This window comes from Somniosus microcephalus, chromosome 4 (genome assembly GCF_052327205.1).
Source record: "Somniosus microcephalus isolate GS21.2 chromosome 4, FLI_Smic_1.0, whole genome shotgun sequence".
NCBI classification, from domain to species: Eukaryota; Metazoa; Chordata; class Chondrichthyes; order Squaliformes; family Somniosidae; genus Somniosus; species Somniosus microcephalus.
In genome coordinates, this window is record NC_140990.1 from 324,687,169 (window position 1) to 324,707,352 (window position 20,184).

At 49.0% G+C, this 20,184-nt stretch overlaps 1 long non-coding RNA gene across 1 annotated transcript in view; it reads left to right on the top strand.

Annotated features, from left to right (window-relative positions):
• Positions 1 to 427: 427 nt before the first annotated feature.
• The window catches only part of LOC147120675 (uncharacterized), a 65,128-nt gene continuing 45,371 nt past the window's right edge, over positions 428 to 20,184 (top strand). Inside the window, exon 1 of the long non-coding RNA XR_015077861.1 lies at positions 428 to 729. This is a non-coding gene — a long non-coding RNA (uncharacterized LOC147120675). The remainder of the gene's footprint in view (positions 730 to 20,184) is intronic.

Below are 20,184 nucleotides of genomic sequence, written 5' to 3' on the forward strand. Positions count from 1 at the left end.
CCATCACTCCAGTCTTTTGATGGGCATTGGGAAGCTGGGTTGTTGAGCAGGTGTTGTCATAATAAGATGTTCATTTAAGCTGAAAGACTGCTGTCAAACACTGTTACAGTTTTTTTTTAAAATATAAAGCTGCTTGACGTTTACACTTGTGAGGATGGAGATGTGGAAAAATAAAACATAATAACAAATCTCGATTGCTGCACTAATTTGCATTCAGCCAAACATGAACTTGCCTTTTTCTTATATTAACGTGGGCTGACCTATAGGTGACCTACAGTGCGTAGGTGAGACGATGGCTGTTATCAGTCTCAATTACAGATCAAATAACGTACAGCTGGGCTAAAGTGTTGTGGTACCGCGTCCGTTCAACCCGACATTATAAATGAGTGCAGATTGCCAAAATGCTAGTGAATAACAGTAGATCGTGTTACATGGAGCGCTCGCCACTTACCTGATGTGTTAATTGCGGTTTCAATGTTCATTCGCAATCCCCACTCCGCTTGTAATCTCAATCGGAATGTTAAATCAGAGCAGACAGACCACAGTACTGTCTGTTCACATCTGGACCTGAATTATTTTACATACAGCCGATGATAAAATAAATAGACTCACTATTTATATTGTAAATGGCTGCAAAAGACGATTTGAACGTGACCACAACTTCACAAACTGGCTCCAGGACTGCAGCGGTGGCTGGATGGGTGACATTGAACACCGAGGACACTAGAGGTCAGTCTTGCAATTAGAGTGTGCAAATATTAAGGAGGCAAGCGGAGAAGTCATTTTACAAACATTTATTCCCTGTTTTTATTATGCTACAGAATGAAATTACCTTTAAATGGGATTTAATAGAAACTGTACTTATCTTGGTGATGCATGCCAGCGTTCGTGAAAAGAATGCTTTCCCACTTTTTTGCATATGTATCTGTATCGCGCTTTCCCACTATGAATTCAGCATCGGATGCAGTTCCTGCTATTGCCTCGTCTCAACAGTGCTGACGAACCTCAACCCTCAGAAGAGAGCTCCGTACTGTAACTGTGTCATTGGTACTTTTTGCACCAACCATCCTCGTGGCTTTTTATATAATATCGAGTCCCACAACCCTCTGAGACATCTACGCCTCTTGTGTATCCCCCATTACCTTTGCCCCCACCACTGACGGCCGGGCCTTCAGCTGTCTAGGCCCTAAGCTCTGAAATTTCCTGCCCAAACCTCTTCCACTCTCTCTTTAAGACGCTGTTTAAAAACCTATCTCTTTGACCATAGGAACAGGAGGAGGCCATTCAGCCCCCCCGAGCCTGTTCCGGAATACAATCAGATCCTGGCTGATCTGCGACCTAACTCCATATACCCGCAATAACAGCAGAAAACGCTGGAAAAACTCAGCAGGCCAGGCAACATCCGTGGAGAGAGAAACAGAGTTAACGTTTCAGGTCGAAGACCCTTCTTCAGAACTGAGGAAAAAAAGCAGGAAATGAAACAGATTAAAAAGCAAGTTTGGGGAGCTGGGAAATGGGGGAGGGGATGAAAGAACAAAAGGGAAGGTCTGTGGGGGGTGAAGAGACATTAAGATATTCAAGGCGAGACGAGATGGTAATCGGACCGGTAAAGAGACAAAAGATGGCTCCAGATTAGGTGTGAAATGCGCTGGCAGAGTGAGAGACAGCTGCCATGTGGGAGAGAGAAAAAGGAAAAGGCACAAACCAAAGGTGTGGATAAAAAATATATAAAAATACAATGGGGCTGAGGTTATGATCTGAAATTGTTGAACTCGATATCGAACTCGATTTTGCTATCTATATACCCGCCTTTGGCCCATATCCCTTAATATCTTAGGTTAACAAAAAGCTAGCAATCTCAGATTTAAACTTAACAATTGACCCCGCACCAACTGCCGTTTGCGGAAGAGAGTTCCAAACTTCGACCACCCTTTGTGTGTAGAAGTGTTTCCTAACTTCACTCCTGAACGGAACACTGGCATCTATCCGACAATGTGGAAAACTGCCCAGGTATGTCCTGTCCACAAACAGCAGGACAAATCCCATCCGGCCAATTACCGCCCCATCAGTCTACTCTCAATCATCAGCAAAGTGATGGAAGGTGTCGTCGACAGTGCTATCAAGCGGCACTAACTCACCAATAACCTGCTCACTGATGCCCAATTTGGGTTCCGCCAGGGCCACACTGCTCCCGACCTCATTACAGCCTTGGTCCAAACATGGACAAAGGAGCTGAATTCCAGAGGTGAGGTGAGAGTGACTGCCCTTGACATCAAGGCAGCATTTGACTGAGTGTGGCATCAAGGAGCCCCAGTAAAACTGAAGTCAGTGGGAATCGGGGGGGAAACGCTCCACTGGCTGGAGTCATACCTAGCACAAAGGAAGATGGTTGTGGTGGTTGGAGGTCAATCATCACAACCCCAGGACATCACTGCAGGAGTTCCTCAGGGCAGTGTCCTAGACCCAACCATCTTCAGCTGCTTCATCAATGACCTTCCCTCCATCATAAGGTCAGAAATGGGAATGTTTGCTGATGACTGCACAATGTTCAATGCCATTCGCAACTCCTCAGATAATAAAGCAGTCCATGCCCGCATGCAACAAGACCTGGACGACACTCAGGCTTGGGCTGATAAGTGACAAGTAACATTCGCACCACACAAGTGCCAGGCAATGACTATCTCCAACAAGCGAGAGTCTAACCACCGCCCCTTGACATTCAATGGCATTACCATCGCCGAATCCCCCACTATCAACATCCTGGGGGTCGCCATTGACCAGAAACTTAACTGGACCAGCCACATAGATACTGTGGCAACAAGAGCAGGTCAGAGGCTGGGTATTCTGCGGCGAGTGTCTCACCTCCTGACTCCCTAAAGCCTTTCCACCATCTGCAAGGCACAAGTAAGGAGTGTGATGGAATACTCTCCACTTGGCTGGATGAGTGCAGCTCCAACAACATTCTCAAGAAGCTCGACACCATCCAGAACAAAGCAGCCTGCTTGATTGGCACCCTATCCGCCACCTTAAACATTCACTCCCTCCACCACCAGCGTACCGTGGCTGCAGTGTGTACCATCTACAAGATGCACTGCAGCAACTCACCAAGGCTTCTTTGGCAGCACCTCCCAAACCCGTGACCTCTACCGCCTAGGAGAACAAGAGCAGCAGGCGCATGGGAACACCACCACCTGCAAGTTCCCCTCCCATCCTGACTTGGAAATATTTTGCCATTCCTTCATCGCTGCTGGGTCAAAATCCTGGAACTCACTCCCTAACAGCACTGTGAGAGTACCTTCACCACACAGACTGCAGTGGTTCAAGAAGGCGGCTCACCACCACCTTCTCGAGGGCAATTTGGGATGGCCAATAAATGCTGGCCTTGCCAGTGATGCTTACATCCCATAAACGAATAAAAAAAATATACAACCCTAATTTGTGTATTCTCTCCTCGTAACTTAACCCTTGGAGTCTGGGTATCATTCTGACCAAGCTTTTGGTCACCTGTCATAACATCTCCTTTAGTGTCTCAGGCCTAGAAATTCAGTTGGCTGCGCCAGCCGTTAGCGTCTTAGGAGGAGTAGATCTCAAGCGCTTAGTGCCCGGGCGCAGCGCGATCTGCGCCTCGCCCCAACTTCAGTACACATTTAGCGCCGGCGCAAAATCTTAGCGCTCGCCCTGCTGCGTGCGCAGATCATGACGTCATTTACTAGTGCAACGCCCTTTGTGCGCCCCGAACCGGAACTTCACTCGCGCCGGGCCATTGTGCGCCGGGCGGCCCTAACGACTGTGAAGTGGAACGGTACACAGCCGAGGCGGGCTGCGGGGAGCGCTAATTAAAGGGCACTTACCCTGCACTATAAAGGCCAGCCATTTTGCAGCATTCACTCTTGTGCAACGGTTTTTGGGAGAGAGACCAAGGAGGAGAGCTTACTGGTTTGGACCAACACTAGGACAGGTATTTTTGGCTCAGGCCAGAGCTTAGCAATTATCTTTGCCTTCATTGAGAGCTCAGTGTTTGCCAGCATATAATGGGGGCTGCATTGGGTGCCAACGCTGACTTTCAGCCTTATGCCAGAAGGGCTTACAGACGCCGTGAGAGAGTGGCAGCCCTGGCTAGACGCAGAGGGGGCAACAGGCGTCGCCAACTGAGGCCTTACCCACCCAGGGTATACCGCCAGCAGTCCTCCTATCTGACCATGTCTGCCGCGATGTGTGTTAGGAGGCTACGATTCAGAAGGGAGGTGGTTGCAGACATCTGCCAGCTGCTTCACAGAGATCTGCAGCCACAGCTGATGCGCAGAACGTCTCTGTCGGTGGCAGTGAAGGTGACGGTGGCCCTCAACTTCTATGCCACCGCCTCCTTCCAATCCGCTGCTGGGGACATCGCTAACGTCTCCCAGTTCGCCGTGCATTGCTGCATCCGCCAGGTGACCGATGCCCTTTTCAGAAGGAGACATCAATTCATCTCCTTCCCCATGACCCTGGACAAGCAGCAGCAGCGTGCAGTGGGATTTGCAAGAATAGCGGGCTTCCCCATGGTGCAGGGCGCCATTGACTGCATGCATGTGGCTTTGGGGGCACCTCTGGAGCATGCCGAGGATTACTGCAACCGGAAGGGCTACCATTCCCTCAACGTACAGCTGGTGTGTGACCACAGGCAGTGCATCCTAGCTGTCAATGCCCGCTTTCCAGGTAGCAGCCACGATGCCTTTATCCTGCGACAGACAACTGTGGCTGACATGTTCCAGGCACAGCCTCCCCCAAGAGGATGGCTTATCGGGGACAAAGGCTATCCTTTGTGTACCTGGCTCATGACCCCGCTCCGCGCGCCCACGACCCCTGCTGAAGAGGCATACAACGAGAGCCATCAAGCGACTAGGAACATCATAGAACAAACAATCGGCGTCCTCAAGCAACGGTTCCGCTGTCTGGATCGCTCCGGGGGAGCCCTCCAGTATTCGCAGGAGCGAGTCTCCCAATTCGTCGTCGTTTGCTGCATGCTGCACAACCTGGCTATCCACAGGACTCGGGCACTGCCACCTCACGTTGGACCCCCACCTCAGGAGGAGGAGCAGGAGGAGCATGAGGAGGACGCGGAATACCAGCCCAGGAGGGAGGCAGAAGGTCCAAGGGCCGCCCGTCGGCGGCTTATTGAACGTCACTTCTAGGCCCCCTGTCAGGGAATGGCTTGTGCCAATGAAAGAACATGATTGCAGCCGTTCCGCAAGCCCTCAGCCGGTTAAGGCAACAAACACTTCAAAGATCAAACATGGACAATGTTAATAAATAAAATGCTTTATTGTACAAACTCAGGGCCCTTCCCACATGAAAACCAACAACAGGCGAAACCCCCAAAAAACACTCAAACACATTACTCGCTCCCACAACCTGGAGAGGATTAACAAAACAGTGCAACTAAAATGGCCGTCATCCTCGGCCTTCGTAAAAAACAAACATCACATCCTCGGCCTTCAAAAAACAAACATCCAATTCTCGGCCTCAAAAAAACAAACATCCAATTATTGGCCTCAAAAAAACAAACACAACTGGCCACACATTCGACTTTTTGGCCCGCTAGGGCGATGCCTTGGCCATCTTTGTGTGGCCCCTGCCCGCCCTGCTGCTCCTCAAAGTAAGGCCATTGGCTGCTGCAAGGCTGGGGGGCAGGCTCCAGAGGGGCACATGTCGTGACGGCAGATGCCCTTGGGGGTCGGCCTAGTCGAGGTCTGCCGTCGAGCGGGCGGCTGTTGAATGCTGCAGCTGTGGTTGGCCAGCATCAGTCGCTGCAGCAGCTCCTGGCAGCTCCACTGGGGGAGTAGCAGTGGCGGCTGGAGGAATGGGGGCAAGCTGGCGGATGGCAGGCGCTCGCTGGTCGCCTGAGACACTGGCACTCGCCCGGGCCAGCACTGCAGCATGCGCACCAATCTGCCGAGGGACAGACCGCTGTGCTGCTGCAGTGCGCCGGGTGCCCTGGCGAGGCCTGGCTAACACAGCGAGTGTGGCAGCAGTGAGTGCCCATGTTGACCTGTTGAGTGACCTCATCAGAGCACCCAGTGACTGCACGGCACCACTGATCAGCTGCCCACTCGCTGCCTGAGCTGCCCCGAATGCCGCCCGACTCGCTGCCTGCTCTGCCCCGAATTCCGCCAAACTGATGGCATGTGAGGCCCCGACGTCGGTGACACTCCGAGAGAGGGACTCGATGGCCTCAGGCAACCGTGCCACTACCCCCATGAGCTCCGTGTGCCGGCGCTCCGAGTCCGCGGACAAGTCCTCGACGCGTTCCATCTCCTCGGCGAAGACCATCTCCGGACTGGAGGCCGGACTCTCCCTCTGGGGAGAAGGCCGCCGAGCTGGCCGACCCTTCCTGCATTGCTGGACGCCGCTGGGCCCAGCAATTGGACTCCCCTCCGACCCTTCCCCCCTCTGGGGAGAAGGCTGCCGAGCTGGCACCCCCCTCCCGCGTTTCTGCAGGCCGCAGGTCCCATGAGCTCCCCTCCCCTCCGACACTTCCGCCACGCTCCCCTCCAGGGAAGACGTGTCCCCTACATTGGCATGGGTTGCCACGGCTGAGGGTTCCCCTGATGGGCCGCCTTCCTCTTGCTCCTCCTCCTCCTCCTCTTCTGAGGGGCTGTCACTGGCAAGTTCAGGGACCTCCTCCTCACCATCTGAAAGCAGGAAGGCACAAGAGTAGCTTTAGAGTGAGGGGAGGGCGTCAGCGAGGGATGCATGAGTGGTGGCATTCAGCGCATTGGTCGGACAGTGGCAAAGGATGTAGATCTGATGCGCAAGTGGGACGAGAGAGGTCCAAACGTTGATGTCCTTACCGTTGGTGCCCAGAACAGGGTCGGCATCTCCACATGCAACGGGGCCAATCACCCGGCAACCCATGATGCGCTCCACGCGCTGTTGCAGCTCGGTGAGCGGCTGGATCTGGGGTCGGCCTCCCCCGGTCGCAGTCCGGCTCTTCCTATTATTGGCCAGCTTGGCCTGCAAGAGAAAGGACGGCCTCTAAGTACAGTGTATAGCCCTGATCTTGTGTGCACTGCCTCCCCTGATGGAATAGCCTGGCCAGTGTGTCGCCCTGATCTTGTGTGCACTGCCTTCCATGGTGGAATAGCTTGGCCAGTGTGTCGCCCTGATCTTGTGTGCACTGCCTTCCATGGTGGAATAGCTTGGCCAGTGTGTTAAGTGCAGAATGTGCAATTGATGTTCATGCCTTTCCCATAGCTGCTGGATGAGGGCTGGCCATTAGGGCTTTCAGGTCCCTTTGCCCATTATGTGAGGTGCACATGCAAGGATGAGGAGGTCACTGGAAAGGGTACTCACCCTGACAATCCGCGTGAGGTCATTAAACTTTTTGCGGCATTGGACACCGGTCCTGGGGACCTCGCTGTTGGCTGACACCTTGCTGGCGACATGCCTCCAGGCTCTCCAGTAGGCGCGGACCGGCGCCTTCCTGCCATTGTCCGGGTACAAAATATGGCGCCTCTTCTCCACACCACCAACCAGCACACTCAGATCACGCTCTGAGAAGCGCTGCGCTCGTTCACGGGCCTTCTGCATGGCTTCAGGCGCTATTTGGGTCCAGCAGCAGTGTTCAGGCCTAGCTGGAGGGCTCCACTATCCAGGGCGTGGCAGCAGACCAAGTCGACCCTTCCCCCTTGAGAGCTGGCCGGCGCCAGGGTGTCTGCTGTCAATCACGAGATGGCCGCACCTGCGCTGCGCCCGGCCTCGGCGCTCTCGCTCAGCACCTCCGGCTTAGCGCCTAAAGAGAGGCGTCCAGCGCCAGTTTTAGCGCTCGAGCAAACTCTTAGGGCGAAGCTAATGAATATCGGAGAAGTGGCCTCGATTTGGCGGCGGGCGCAAACTTTAGCGGCCGCCCGACTTTACCGCCCCAAAAGTGGCTACAATGAATTTCTAGGCCTCAGTGTCAATATTTACCTGATTACACTCCTGTGAAGTGCCTTGGGAGGTTTTACTGTGTTAAAGAAGCTATATACATGCCCGTTGTTGTTGCACTGACCATTAGTGTCTAGCAGGAGCCAGGTAGGGACTACCCAGTGTTATTTCACTGAGAATGCTTACAACTGTCAGAGAGAAGCAGGAACTTTCAGCTCAGATCTGAGATGCTGAAGGCCAGTGCTCTAACTATAATACCACACCCATGGCCCTTTCTTTTTTTATAGAACATTTCTTTCATTGCTTTAATTCCGCTTTTCTCCCCACCTCTTCCTCTCCTGAAGGCTTTGAATCCTAGCTGGAGTATGGTACCACAAATGCTGTAGACTGCTGGAAGATAGCTATGGACTGGTCTGTTGGGCAGAACAGTGGCAATTGGAATTCAATCTGGAGAAGCATGAGGTAATGCATTTGGGGAGGGCGAACAAGGCAAGGGAACACACATTAAATGGTAGGACACTGAGAAGTGCAGAGGATCAGAGGGACCTTGGAGTGCATGCCCACAGATCCCTGAAGGTAGCAGAACAGGTAGATAAGGTGGTTAAGAAGGCATACAGGATACTTGCCTTTATTAGCCGTGGCATAGAATATAAGAGCAGGGAGGTTATGCTTCAAATGTATAAAACATTAGTTAGGCCACAGCTAGAATACTGCGTGCAGTTCTGGTCACCACATTACAGGAAAGATGTGATTGCACTAGAGAGGGTGCAGAGGAGATTTATGAGGATGTTGCCTGGGCTGGGGAATTTTAGCTATGAGGAAAGATTGGACAGGCTGGGGTTGTTTTCTTTGGAACAGAGGAGGCTGAGGGGAGACATAATTAAGGTGTATAAAATTATGAGGGGCCTAGATAGAGTGGTTAGGAAGGAGCTATTTCCCTTAGCAGAGGGGTCAACAACCAGGGGGCATAGATTTAAAGTAATTGGTCGGAGGTTTAGAGGGGATTTGAGGAGAAATCTTTTCACCCAGAGGGTGGTGGGGGTCTGGAACTCACTGCCTGAAAGGGTGGTAGAGGCAGAAACCCTCATCACATTTAAAAAGTACTTGGATATGCACTTGAAGTGCTGTAAGCTACAGGGCTACGGACCAAGTGCTGGAAAGTGGGATTAGGCTGGATAGCTCTTTGTCGGCCGTCACGGACAAGATGGGCTGAATGGCCTCCTTCTGTGCTGTAAATTTCTATGATTCTATGAAACTGTAGTTACCCTCTGGTTAGCCATTATTCTTGTATGCGATGTAGCAGTATTGGCAAGCTTTCTAAATGGGATCACAGGGACACAGCCCACCTTGAGCCTGTCCTCACCTGACATTCACACATGCTCACCTCCAGCTGTGGTGGCTAGATAGGGACTCGGAGTGGAAAACTTAGCTCATTTACCTCTCGTTATCGAAGAACACAAAGATCAATTGTAGTGTCCCTGCCAACTAACTCAACAAAGACGACAGCAAAATACTGCTGATGCTGGAAATCTGAAATAACAATAGAAAAAGCTGGAAAAAATCAGCAGGCCAGGCAACCTCTGTGGAGAGAGAAATAGAGTCAACGTTTCGGGTCGAAACCCTTCTTCAGAACTGAGAAAAAAAAGCAGGAAATGAAACAGATGAAAAAGCAAGTTGGGGGCTGGGAAATGGGGGAGGGGATGAAAGAACAAAAGGGAAGGTCTGAGAGGTGAAGAGACATTAAGAGATATTCAAGGTGCGACGAGATGGTAATAGGACAGATTAAGAAACAAAGGATGGCTCTAGATGAAGTGTGAAATGCACTGGCAGAGTGAGAGACAGCTGCCATGTGGGAGAGAGAAAAAAAAGAGAAAAGGCACAAACCAAAAGTGTGGATAAAAAATCTATAAATAATGGGCCGAGGTTATGATCTGAAATTGTTGAACTCGATATTGAGTCCGGAAGGCTGTAAAGTGCCTAATCAAAAGATGAGGTGCTGTTCCTTGAGCTTACACTGGGTTTCCGTGGAACAATGCAAGAGCCCGAGGACGGTGAGGTCTGAGTGGGAATGGGGCGGTGAATTAAAGTGACAGGCGACCGGAAGCTCGGGGTCACCCTTACGGACTGAACGGAGGCGTTCCGCAAAGCAGTCACCCAATCTGCGTTTGGTCTCCCCAATGTAGAGGAGACCACATCGTGAGCAGCGAATACAACTCAACAAAGACTTGCTTTGTTTTTTTTTAAAGTGCTAATTCAATGTTCTTCAGGCTATGCGACGAAGAACCTTTGATTCCGAACAGCAGTTTTCACAGAGCTCTGCAATTAGATTTAGTCGAGAGTGCATCAGGTTAAGAGCAGAAAAGTTGTCTATTGCAGTGGGAAATGGGATCCTGTAGAATAGTTCAGATCAATGCATATAACGAGAAGTAACATTCCAATCTATGCAACTCACTAGGTCATGGGATGAGTCAGCGACTGTGGACAATTGACTTTGCTTTATTTTTTCCCCCAGTAAATCAATAAATTGTGTATCAATTTAAACCGCAGGTGTTTTTCATTACAATGTTTAAAAAATATTTTTTGTGGTAGTCAAGGTACAGAAGGAGAGCTTGTGAGAGATGGTGTTACACAATGAATTTGACAGCAAATTCAACAGTTTCTACATAAGTTGGCACCAAATAGTAAAGCACCACTAACGCCAAAAGGATTGGACAAATAGGCATGTCCAAGCAGAACATCTTAAGCAAGATTAGCCTACCACCCTCGGTAAACTTGAGCTCATCTACAACTCTGCTGCCCGTGTCCTAACTCGCACCAAATCCTGTTCACCCATCACCCCTGTCCTCGCTGACCTACGTTGGCTCCTGGTCTGGCAATCCCCTAAATTTAAAATGATCATCCTTGTGTTCAAAGCCCCCTATGGCCTCGCCCCTGTAACCTCCTCCAGCCCTACAACCCTCCCAGATCTCTGCGCTCCTCCGATTCTGGCCTCTTGCCTGTCCCCAATTTTCTTCGCTCCACCATTGGCGGTCGTGCCTTGAGCTACCTCGGCCCTAAGCTCTGGAATTCCCTCCCTAAACCTCTCCGCCTCTCTCTCTCTCCCTCCTCCTTTAAGTTGCTTCTTAAAACCTACCTCTTTGACCAAGCTTTTGATCACCTGTCCTAATATCTCTATGAGGCTCAGTGTCAAATTTTATCTGATAACACTTTTGTGAAGCACCTTGGGACATTTCATTACATTAAAGCCAGTCGTGGCTCAGTTAGCAACACTCTCGCTTTCTGAGTCAGAAAGTTGTGCATTCACAATCCCACTCCAGGGGACTTGAGGACAGAAATCTAGGCTGACTCTCCAGTGCAGTACCGAGGGAGTGCCGCACTGTCGGAGGTGCTGTCTTTTGGATGAGATATCAAAGCAAGTCCCCATCTGCGCTCTCAGGCGGACATAAAAGATCCCACGGCACTATTTCTGGCTAATATTTATCCCTCAATCAACATCACTAAAAACAGATTATCTGGTCATTATCACATTGCTGTTTGTGGGAGCTTGCTGTGCGCAAATTGGCTGCTGCGTTTCCTACATTACAACAGTGACTACAGTGACTTCAAAAAGTACTTCATTGGCTGTAAAGCGCTTTGGGATGTCCAGTGGTTGTGAAAGGCGCTATATAAATGCAAGTCAGTCTTTCTTTTATATAAATGCAAGTTGTTGTTGGGTCTATTCCAGCAGCAGAATCTTGCACCTTGCCCAGACCCTAATGCAGACCACATCGCAATGTCATGATGTGCATAGAAACTACTTTCATTTACTTCTCCCACTGTTTGGTCTGATAGGCTCATAGTGCTGAGCAGGCATCAGTGCGCACAGGTGCATAAGCAGGGGCCTCAGCCATTGGTGGTCTGCTATCACCGTGTGATGTGCTCTCATAGTGCTCTCGCCTTTATTAGAGGAATTTGGAATTCTATTGGCAGGGACAGTTGGCTAACACAAAAAAAAATTGCCCGAAGAAGGTGCCCATTGTGTGACAGCCACATTACAGTGGCCTATGATACATTGTGCGCTGGCTAAGTTAGGAGCTCAGTCACTTGATTTTTGGGTTCAGCAGTGCAATTCAGGGAGCATTAGGCATTTATGCTGCCTTCAGTTGTTAATGACTCCTGCTTTCAATAATACAGCCCCTCAATGGCAACTTAGGAATGCCATTTCCAATGATGCGGGTCTCAAGGTGGCCCAGACCACATTGATGTGGAGTCACATAGCAGCCAATCCGGATAAGGACAGCTGGTTTCCTTCCCTAACGGGCATTAGTGAACCAGTTGGGCTTTGACCATAATCCCGACGGCTTCATGATTACTTTTACTGATCCCAGCTTTTTATTTTCAGATTTTTTTATATTGCATTCATATTCTTCAACTGCCATGGTGGGATTTGAACTCACGGTCGACTGGACTTATTAGCCCAGCCTCTGGATTAGTACTCCAGTAACATAACCACTACACCACCGTGCCCTTTCTACAGCGTCAATTAACATCTGTACGTTTAATTGGTGTGGAAATTGGAATGTTTTCTTGCCTTATTCAAAACATGTACTCAGTATTCCAATCTCTGGTTCATGTTTAGATGTTCCCATAATCATTATTCCAATCACTGCTAGTCCGCGTTTAGATTATTCCATATTGTTAAATTTGGTTCTTGTGCTTTTACATTTTGAGCTCTTGCAGTGCACGTAGCTTTAGAAACTACATACCAAGAGTCATTGCACTTGAAGAACTATTTCTTTGTGCAAAAAGCAGTTTGAAATATCTTCTCACGGGAGGTATCATGTTACTGTAAAGATGAAATCAGTATGAGTTGTTTTGAGCTGGCCACGACCTGATCTTCAGCGGGATCTCTGAACTTGCCCATCCTTCATTTCTTTGATGGGAAGAGATACATAGAAACATAGAAGATAGGAGCAGGAGCAGGAGTAGGCCATTTGGCCCCTCGAGCCTGCTCCGCCATTCAATTAGATCATGGCTGATCATCCAAATTCAGTACCCTGTCCCTGCCTTCTCCCCATATCCCTTGATCCCTTTAGCCTTAAGAAATATATTTAACTCCTTCTTGAATATATTTAATCAATTGGCCTCAACTGCCCTCTGTGGTAGAGAATTCCACAGGTTCACCACTCTCTCGGTGAAGAAATTCCTCCTCATCTCTGTCCTAAATGGCTTACCCCTTATCCTTAGACTGTGACCCCTGGGTCTGGACTCCCCCGCCATCGGGAACATCCTTCCTGCATCTAGCCTGTCTAGTCCTGTTAGAATTTTATAAGTTTCAATGAGATCCCTGTAGTGTATGTACCCGTCTACCTTTAAGGGAACTATTGAATGTAACCGTTCACCTGTAAGGGAACTACTTTAGGTGTGGCACTATTTGTTTGGCTTCTGTATACTGTAATACCGATAGTGACCACACCAGTATATAAGTGTTGTAGCAGGATTTCTGGGGCAGATTCGCCCGGACCTTCGAATAGTAAAGACCTGTTTGTTTGTTACTTCTGAAGTCTGTGTATTTATTAACTGCACAACCCACAGACTTTACAGTGGCGACGAGTCCGATCGTACCCTGCGGCAAGATTACCATAAGCAACGAAGAGCGTCGAAGAGAGACAACCGCCCTCGTCGTGCTACCAAAAGAAAACACGAGGCTGCAACAACAGAAAGCAGGAAGACTAATAACAAAAGCTGTATCAGCAACAAGCACTGACTACCCTTCTGCCACGGTGCGGAGTGAGCCGACCAGCAAGAAACAAGGCGGCCGAAGAGACTGAGTAGGGGAAGGTGTAGAAGCATCCGGAGGATAAGGGCAGAGCACTCGACCTCGGTCGAGGGGGAGCTGTGCCGGCCAAAAGTCGGGTCCAACGGCGTCGGATGACAGCCGGACCGCGATCAGCGGGACAATCGGGGCAGCGACCGCAGCCACGAAGCGCTGAGCCTGCGAGTAGGCGCGGGAAGAGAAACCCAGCCGCAGCCGGGGAGGGAAACACCGGTCTGCGAGAGGGCTGGGGAGGCGAACGGGAACCGTGCGGGTGAGAGCCTGCGCGAGAGCCAGTCCAGCGGTGAGCTGTTCTCCACCAACGGGGTACCCAGGGCCGGTAGCATCGAACGTGCGGGTGAGAGAGACAGAGTCGGATACGGAGAGAGAGACTGCGCGAGAGCCAGTCCAGCGGCTGAACTGTCCTCCGCTAACGGGGTGTACCCAGCGCCGGTAGAGCCGTGCGGGCGGGAGGAAAAGACATAGCCGAGTAAGGGGAGCTGTGCGGTAGCCAGCCAGCGGCTGAACCTGTCCGCTGAGGGGGAAGCGTACCCCTTCCACCGGGAAGAAACGCGGGAAGCCGCCATTAGGCGGAGAAGACGCCAGAAGCGGGAAACCGCCATTGAAGTGGGCGGGGCGAGAAAGGAAGAGCGGGAAACCGCCATTTTCGCGGGAAAACCGCCATCTTGATTGACATACCGCCATTGAAGTGGGCGGGGAGAGAAGGAAAGAGCGGGAAACCGCCGATTTCGCGGGAAAACCGCCATCTTAGAAACAAATAAATAAATAAGAAATACTGGTGCTGCTCCCAAGGGAAGAAAGATGCCTAAGCGAGGGAATATTAACGACTTTAATTCTGAAATAGAAGACTGGGCCATGTACGTGGAACGCATAGAGATCTATTGCGAAGCCAACAAAATAGAGGAAGACGACAAGGCGATAACATTGCTAAACTCGATGGGGGCAAAAACATACGGGCTCTTGAAGCATCTAATAGCACCAAATAAACCAGCGGATCAGACCTTCGAAGAGATTGTGGCTGTGCTGAAGGACCACTTGAACCCCACACCGCTGATGCTGGCTGAACGATTCAAATTCTACGCAAGAACGCAGAAGAAAGACGAAAGCAATGCGGAATACTTGGTCGAACTGCGTAGGCTAGCGAAATACTGCCAGTTCGGAGGGAATCTGACAGAAGCGCTGCGGGACAAGTGCGTATGCGGATTGTCCAAAGAAGGGACGCAGAAGCGACTACTGGAAGAGAATGACCGCACACTGGACAGGGCTGTCCTTATAGCTGCATCGCACGAAGCCGCAGCGAAAGGAACGGCGGAAATGCAACTAAAGGCGGCGGCACTCGGGGTGGACCAAATTACTTCAAGCACAACAAAATGCTACCGTTGTGGGAAGACAACGCATGACCAGAATCAATGCTGGTTTAAGAACCAAGAGTGTAGGAAATGTGGCAAACTGGGTCACATCGCGAAGGTATGCCGGTCCGGGAAAAAGATCAATAATCAAAGGAAGCCACCACCAGAAAAGTACAATAAGGTACACAAGGTGGCTGAGAAGAGTTCAGACGAACAGAATTCAGACTCAGACCCAAACAACCAGGAGCTGGGTAGTCTGAGAATCCACAATGTGGGTAAAGAAACGGATCTACAGGCCATCTGGGTCATACTAAAAATAGCTGGAGTCCAAATAAGAATGGAGCTGGACACTGGATCAGCTCTATCAGTCATCAACCGAAGGGACTACCACCGGCTATTCTCTCACATACCTTTAAGAAATACCAAGTTCGTATTACAGACCTACACGGGGCATAACGTATACCCCGTGGGGAAAATAAGAGTCAAGGTGAGAGATAGGGGTAAAGAACACCCAAGAATGAGCTTGTACGTATTACCTGAGGGAGGACCACCACTTCTAGGACGGGAGTGGATTAAGAAAATAGACATGGAATGGCATTACCTAAAAGCCATAATGAGGGAGGACTCAGTGCAAGCTATTAGCTCAGATTCTGAAATGGATGATGATAAGACCAAGTCGAAAACGAAGACAGGCAGAAGGACTTATGGTACCAAGAAGAATAAAGCTGCAGAGCAGAACTCCAGGTTGACAGAGAATTCTGAGCCTGTTCAAGCAAAGGATTCATCCATGACGGAAGAACACCGAGCTCGGACGCAAACTTATGTCAAAGTACGACAACAATTAGAACAGTTGAGTGATCGTCTCGTACAGGAGATGAAAAATATGGAAAAGTTCTGGGACACCGAATGGGGGAACCTGGAAAGACAGCAGAGAGCGACCATAGAGCCATCATGGTCAAATACCAATCACATTCCCCTGATGCTGTTCAGGAACTAGAATATTTACAGAATGAACCAAAGGAAGAGGAATCTTCAGGGAGCCAGGATTTTATTCCAGTTCTTCTCTACGACTCCTTACAAGCAGAGTGTGAGAAGTTGAAAGAACAGTATGAACAGGCCCAGGCTACAATTCAGAAGGGGGTTAACTCGGCAGCCTCCGAAAAGCTAGTTTCAGTAGAAGCATATGAACAACTAAAGGTTGAACATGAGCAAGAAGTCCAAAGGCTGCAGGAAATTTTTGATGAGCTCAAGGCCAAGACAGACTCATCGATAGAAGCTCCATCCATAGATGAGCAATTAGAGGTGAAAATCATGGCAGAGCATGAAAGACAGGATGTCCAAGAACTTATAAAAACATTGAAGGACACCCAAGACAAATATGAGGCGGCAATGTCTGAGGTTCAACAACTTGAAGAACAGATTCAACTGGGAATCCTTGCAGTGGAAGAACAGGACACTGTAAGAATGGTCCCTGAACATGAACTAGAGAGCATCAGGGCGCAACTTTTCCGAGCGCTGAAAGCCAAAGTTCAAGAGGAACGTAAGGTGGAAGTATTGGAGAAAGGTGGATGAAATGGAGAAGACTCTGATCCACCGTGTTCCCAGGGAAGAGTTAACGGTCGGCCAACTCCTTCATATGCTGAAGGACAAGACTCTACAAGGGGAACAATCTGAACACGAGCTTCAATCTTCAGGGGGAACGAGTTCGGAGCTCTCAAAAGTCACGGAGATAGCTGAGGTGGCAACACAAATTTTACAAGGATGCCAAAAGTACGTTGAATCACGTCAAGGTGAACAGAAGAAGGTGGAAACCGTTACTTCAGTAGAAGGGTTAAATAGCCTGATAACGCAATTACCGGTGGAAAGGAAGGTATTGAACTCACAAATGAGGTCCGTCGTGAAGGAATGGCAGATAACCCAGGAAGAGCGGGATGAATATGAATGCATGAAGAAGGCTTTTCAAGAAAGATGTTTAGGGAAGGAACCACCGTCAGCTAACGTCCAGACGGGTGAGGAGGAAGAAGAAGTCTCTCTCGCTGGTCTAACTCAGGACGAACCTGAATATTACCATGACCTGTTGAGTGACACTGAATATTATGAGGATGTGGTCTGCCCAGCTTGTGATGAAAACTCCCAAAGTGCTGAAATCCGGAGGAAGCACTTAAGGTCTAAGGAACATAGAGAGTTGGTGGCGCTACAGCTGGCAGCCGAGAAAGGAGCTCTGAGAGTTTCAAAAAGGCAGAAAAGAAAAAGAAGAAGCAGAAGATAATAACTGTCTAAAATATTAGCACTTCTACCATTCCAGGCGGGACATTACGGAAGGAGCTAAATTAGTTGAAAAACTGGTAAATGTCAAGACAGCCAGTTGGTTGTCAAAGTCCGCACTGCTGGCTCAACAGGACGAAAGTTCAAGCTGCTACGTCAAGAAAAAGGCTATGGAGGAGTCACGCTAGCCAGGTGAACCGGCTACCCCAAAGAAATGTTGTTCGGAACGAGTCAAGATCAGAGACTGAATCTATGAACTGTTTCCGCAGAGACGGAACCTGTGAACTGTTTCCACCGAGATTATATTTGTAAATTGTTTTATATGACATTGACTCCACCGAGATTATAGCTGTAATTTGTTTTATAGGAAGTTGAAGATATGTATGTTTAACGGGGACTCTAAGTAATAAGCTAAAAAGGGAGGATTGTAGTGTATGTACCCGTCTACCTTTAAGGGAACTATTGAATGTAACCGTTCACCTTTAAGGGAACTACTTTAGGTGTGGCACTATTTGTTTGGCTTCTGTATACTGTAATACCGATAGTGACCACACCAGTATATAAGTGTTGTAGCAGGATTTCTGGGGCAGATTCGCCCGGACCTTCGAATAGTAAAGACCTGTTTGTTTGTTACTTCTGAAGTCTGTGTATTTATTAACTGCACAACCCACAGACTTTACAATCCCCTCTCATTCTTCTAAACTCCAGTGAGTATAAGCCCAATCGACCCAATCTCTCCTCATACGTCATTCCTGCCATCCCAGGTATCAGTCTGGTGAATCTTCGCTGCACTCCCTCCATGGCAAGAACATCCTTCCTCAGATAAGGCGACCAAAACTGCACACAATACTCAAGATGTGGTCTCACCAAGGCCCTGTACAACTGCAGCAAGACATCCTTGTTCCTGTACTCGAATCCTCTCGCTACGAAGGCCAACATACCATTTGCTTACTTAACCACCTGCTGCACCTGCATGCTTACCTTCAGCGACTGGTGCACAAGGACACCCAGGTCTCGTTGCACTTCCCCTTCTCCCAATCTATTGCCATTCAGATAATTTGCCTTCCTGTTTTTGCCACCAAAGTGGATAACCTCGCATTTATCCACATTATATTGCACCTGCCATGCATCTGCTCAATCACCTAACCTGTCCAAATCATACTGGAGTTTCTCAGCATCCCCCTCACAGCACACACGCCCACCCAGCTTTGTGTCATCTGCAAACTTGGAGATATTACATCTAGTTCCCTCGTCTAGATCATTTATATATATTGTGAACAGCTGGGATCCTAGGACCGATCCCTGCGATACCCCACTAGTCACTGCTCGCCACTCGGAAAAAGACCCGTTTATTCCAACTCTTTGCTTTCTGTCTGCCAACCAGTTCTCTATCCAAGTCAGTACCTTTGACATTTGGGGCGGGGGGGGGAGGGAAAGACAAAAAAAATCATAGCACATTACAAAATCATCGAATAGTACAGCACAGAGGAGGCCATTCGGCCCATCGAGTCTGCACTGCAATGATGTAAATCTTCTTGTTTTGCCAGGATTTGTAGCTCTCTCTTTGCTGCAACTGTGCTGTAGATGTGATTAAATTTCCTCACACTTAAAATAAACTGAATGATTACGCTGATTCAACACTCATAAAATCACTACTGTGGGAAAGTTTATAGTCACAACCAGATGATGTCCTTTGGTGTTTCACACAAAGGGTGGAGTCGAGACCAAGTGTAGTCCTTCAGGTGAAGTGCGGTTAGATGCCGGGCAGATAATTGGTCCAGGGATGTGAACGTAATTCAGTCTCCATTCTAAAGTCATACATATTTTCGCTACAATAACATCCAATGTTCAAAGGAAGCTGCTGGTGTAAACTTGTTGCACTGTACTTGCACCTTCCTGCCAGTGGGAATGCTACAGCACCTGGGGAAGGGTGTAATTATCATAGAATCATACAGCACAGAAGGAGGCCATTTGGCCCATCGTGCCTGTGCCGGCTCTTTGAAAGAGCGATCCAATTAGTCCCCCTTCTCTGCTCATTCCCCATAGCCCTGCACATTTTTTCCCCTTCAAGTATTTATCCAATTCTCTTTTGAAAGTTGCTATTGAATCTGCTTCCACCGCCCTTTCAGGCAGTGCGTTCCAGTTGCTGCATGAAAAAAATTCTCCTCATCTCTCCCCTGGTTCTTTTGCCAATTGCTTTAAATCTGTGTCTGCTGGTTACTGACCCGCTTGCTCGTGGAAACAGCCTCTCCCTATCTACTCTACCAAACCCCTTCATAATTTTGAACGCCTCCTCTATAGGATCTCCCCTTAAACTTCTCTGTTCTAAGGAGAATATATAATCCCAGCTTCTCCAGCTAACTGAAGTCCCTCACCCCTGCTACCATTACATCGTGAAAGGTTTACAAGTTTCCATTAGAAACGTAGGCATTAAAATTCTGTAATGTAAAAAGTTGACAGGAAGTGCGTGTAGATACATTTTTTAATGTATAGAAATCGGCCATCTCTCTGCCTCCCCACCCGCCCTAAAGAAATAGCATTTTCAAGAGTTATGACAGTTCTGTAAAGGAATCCACGGGGATCCAATCGTTCACTAGATAAGATGCTTGCTACGAACGTGCTACTCAGCTGACTTCCAAAGCACGCTATATTATATTTACATATATACCATACTAACTCAGCAAAACATAGAATGAACTCTTACTAAAGCTGCAACCAAGAAACCACCAGCCCACACTCCTAGATACCGTGAAGTACTAGGTGGTACAGCACTTGGGAGCAGGTCATTTTTCAGGGAAATACAATGGCAATGCCACACAAAGCAATTGAACAAGAGCTTTTATTAATGAT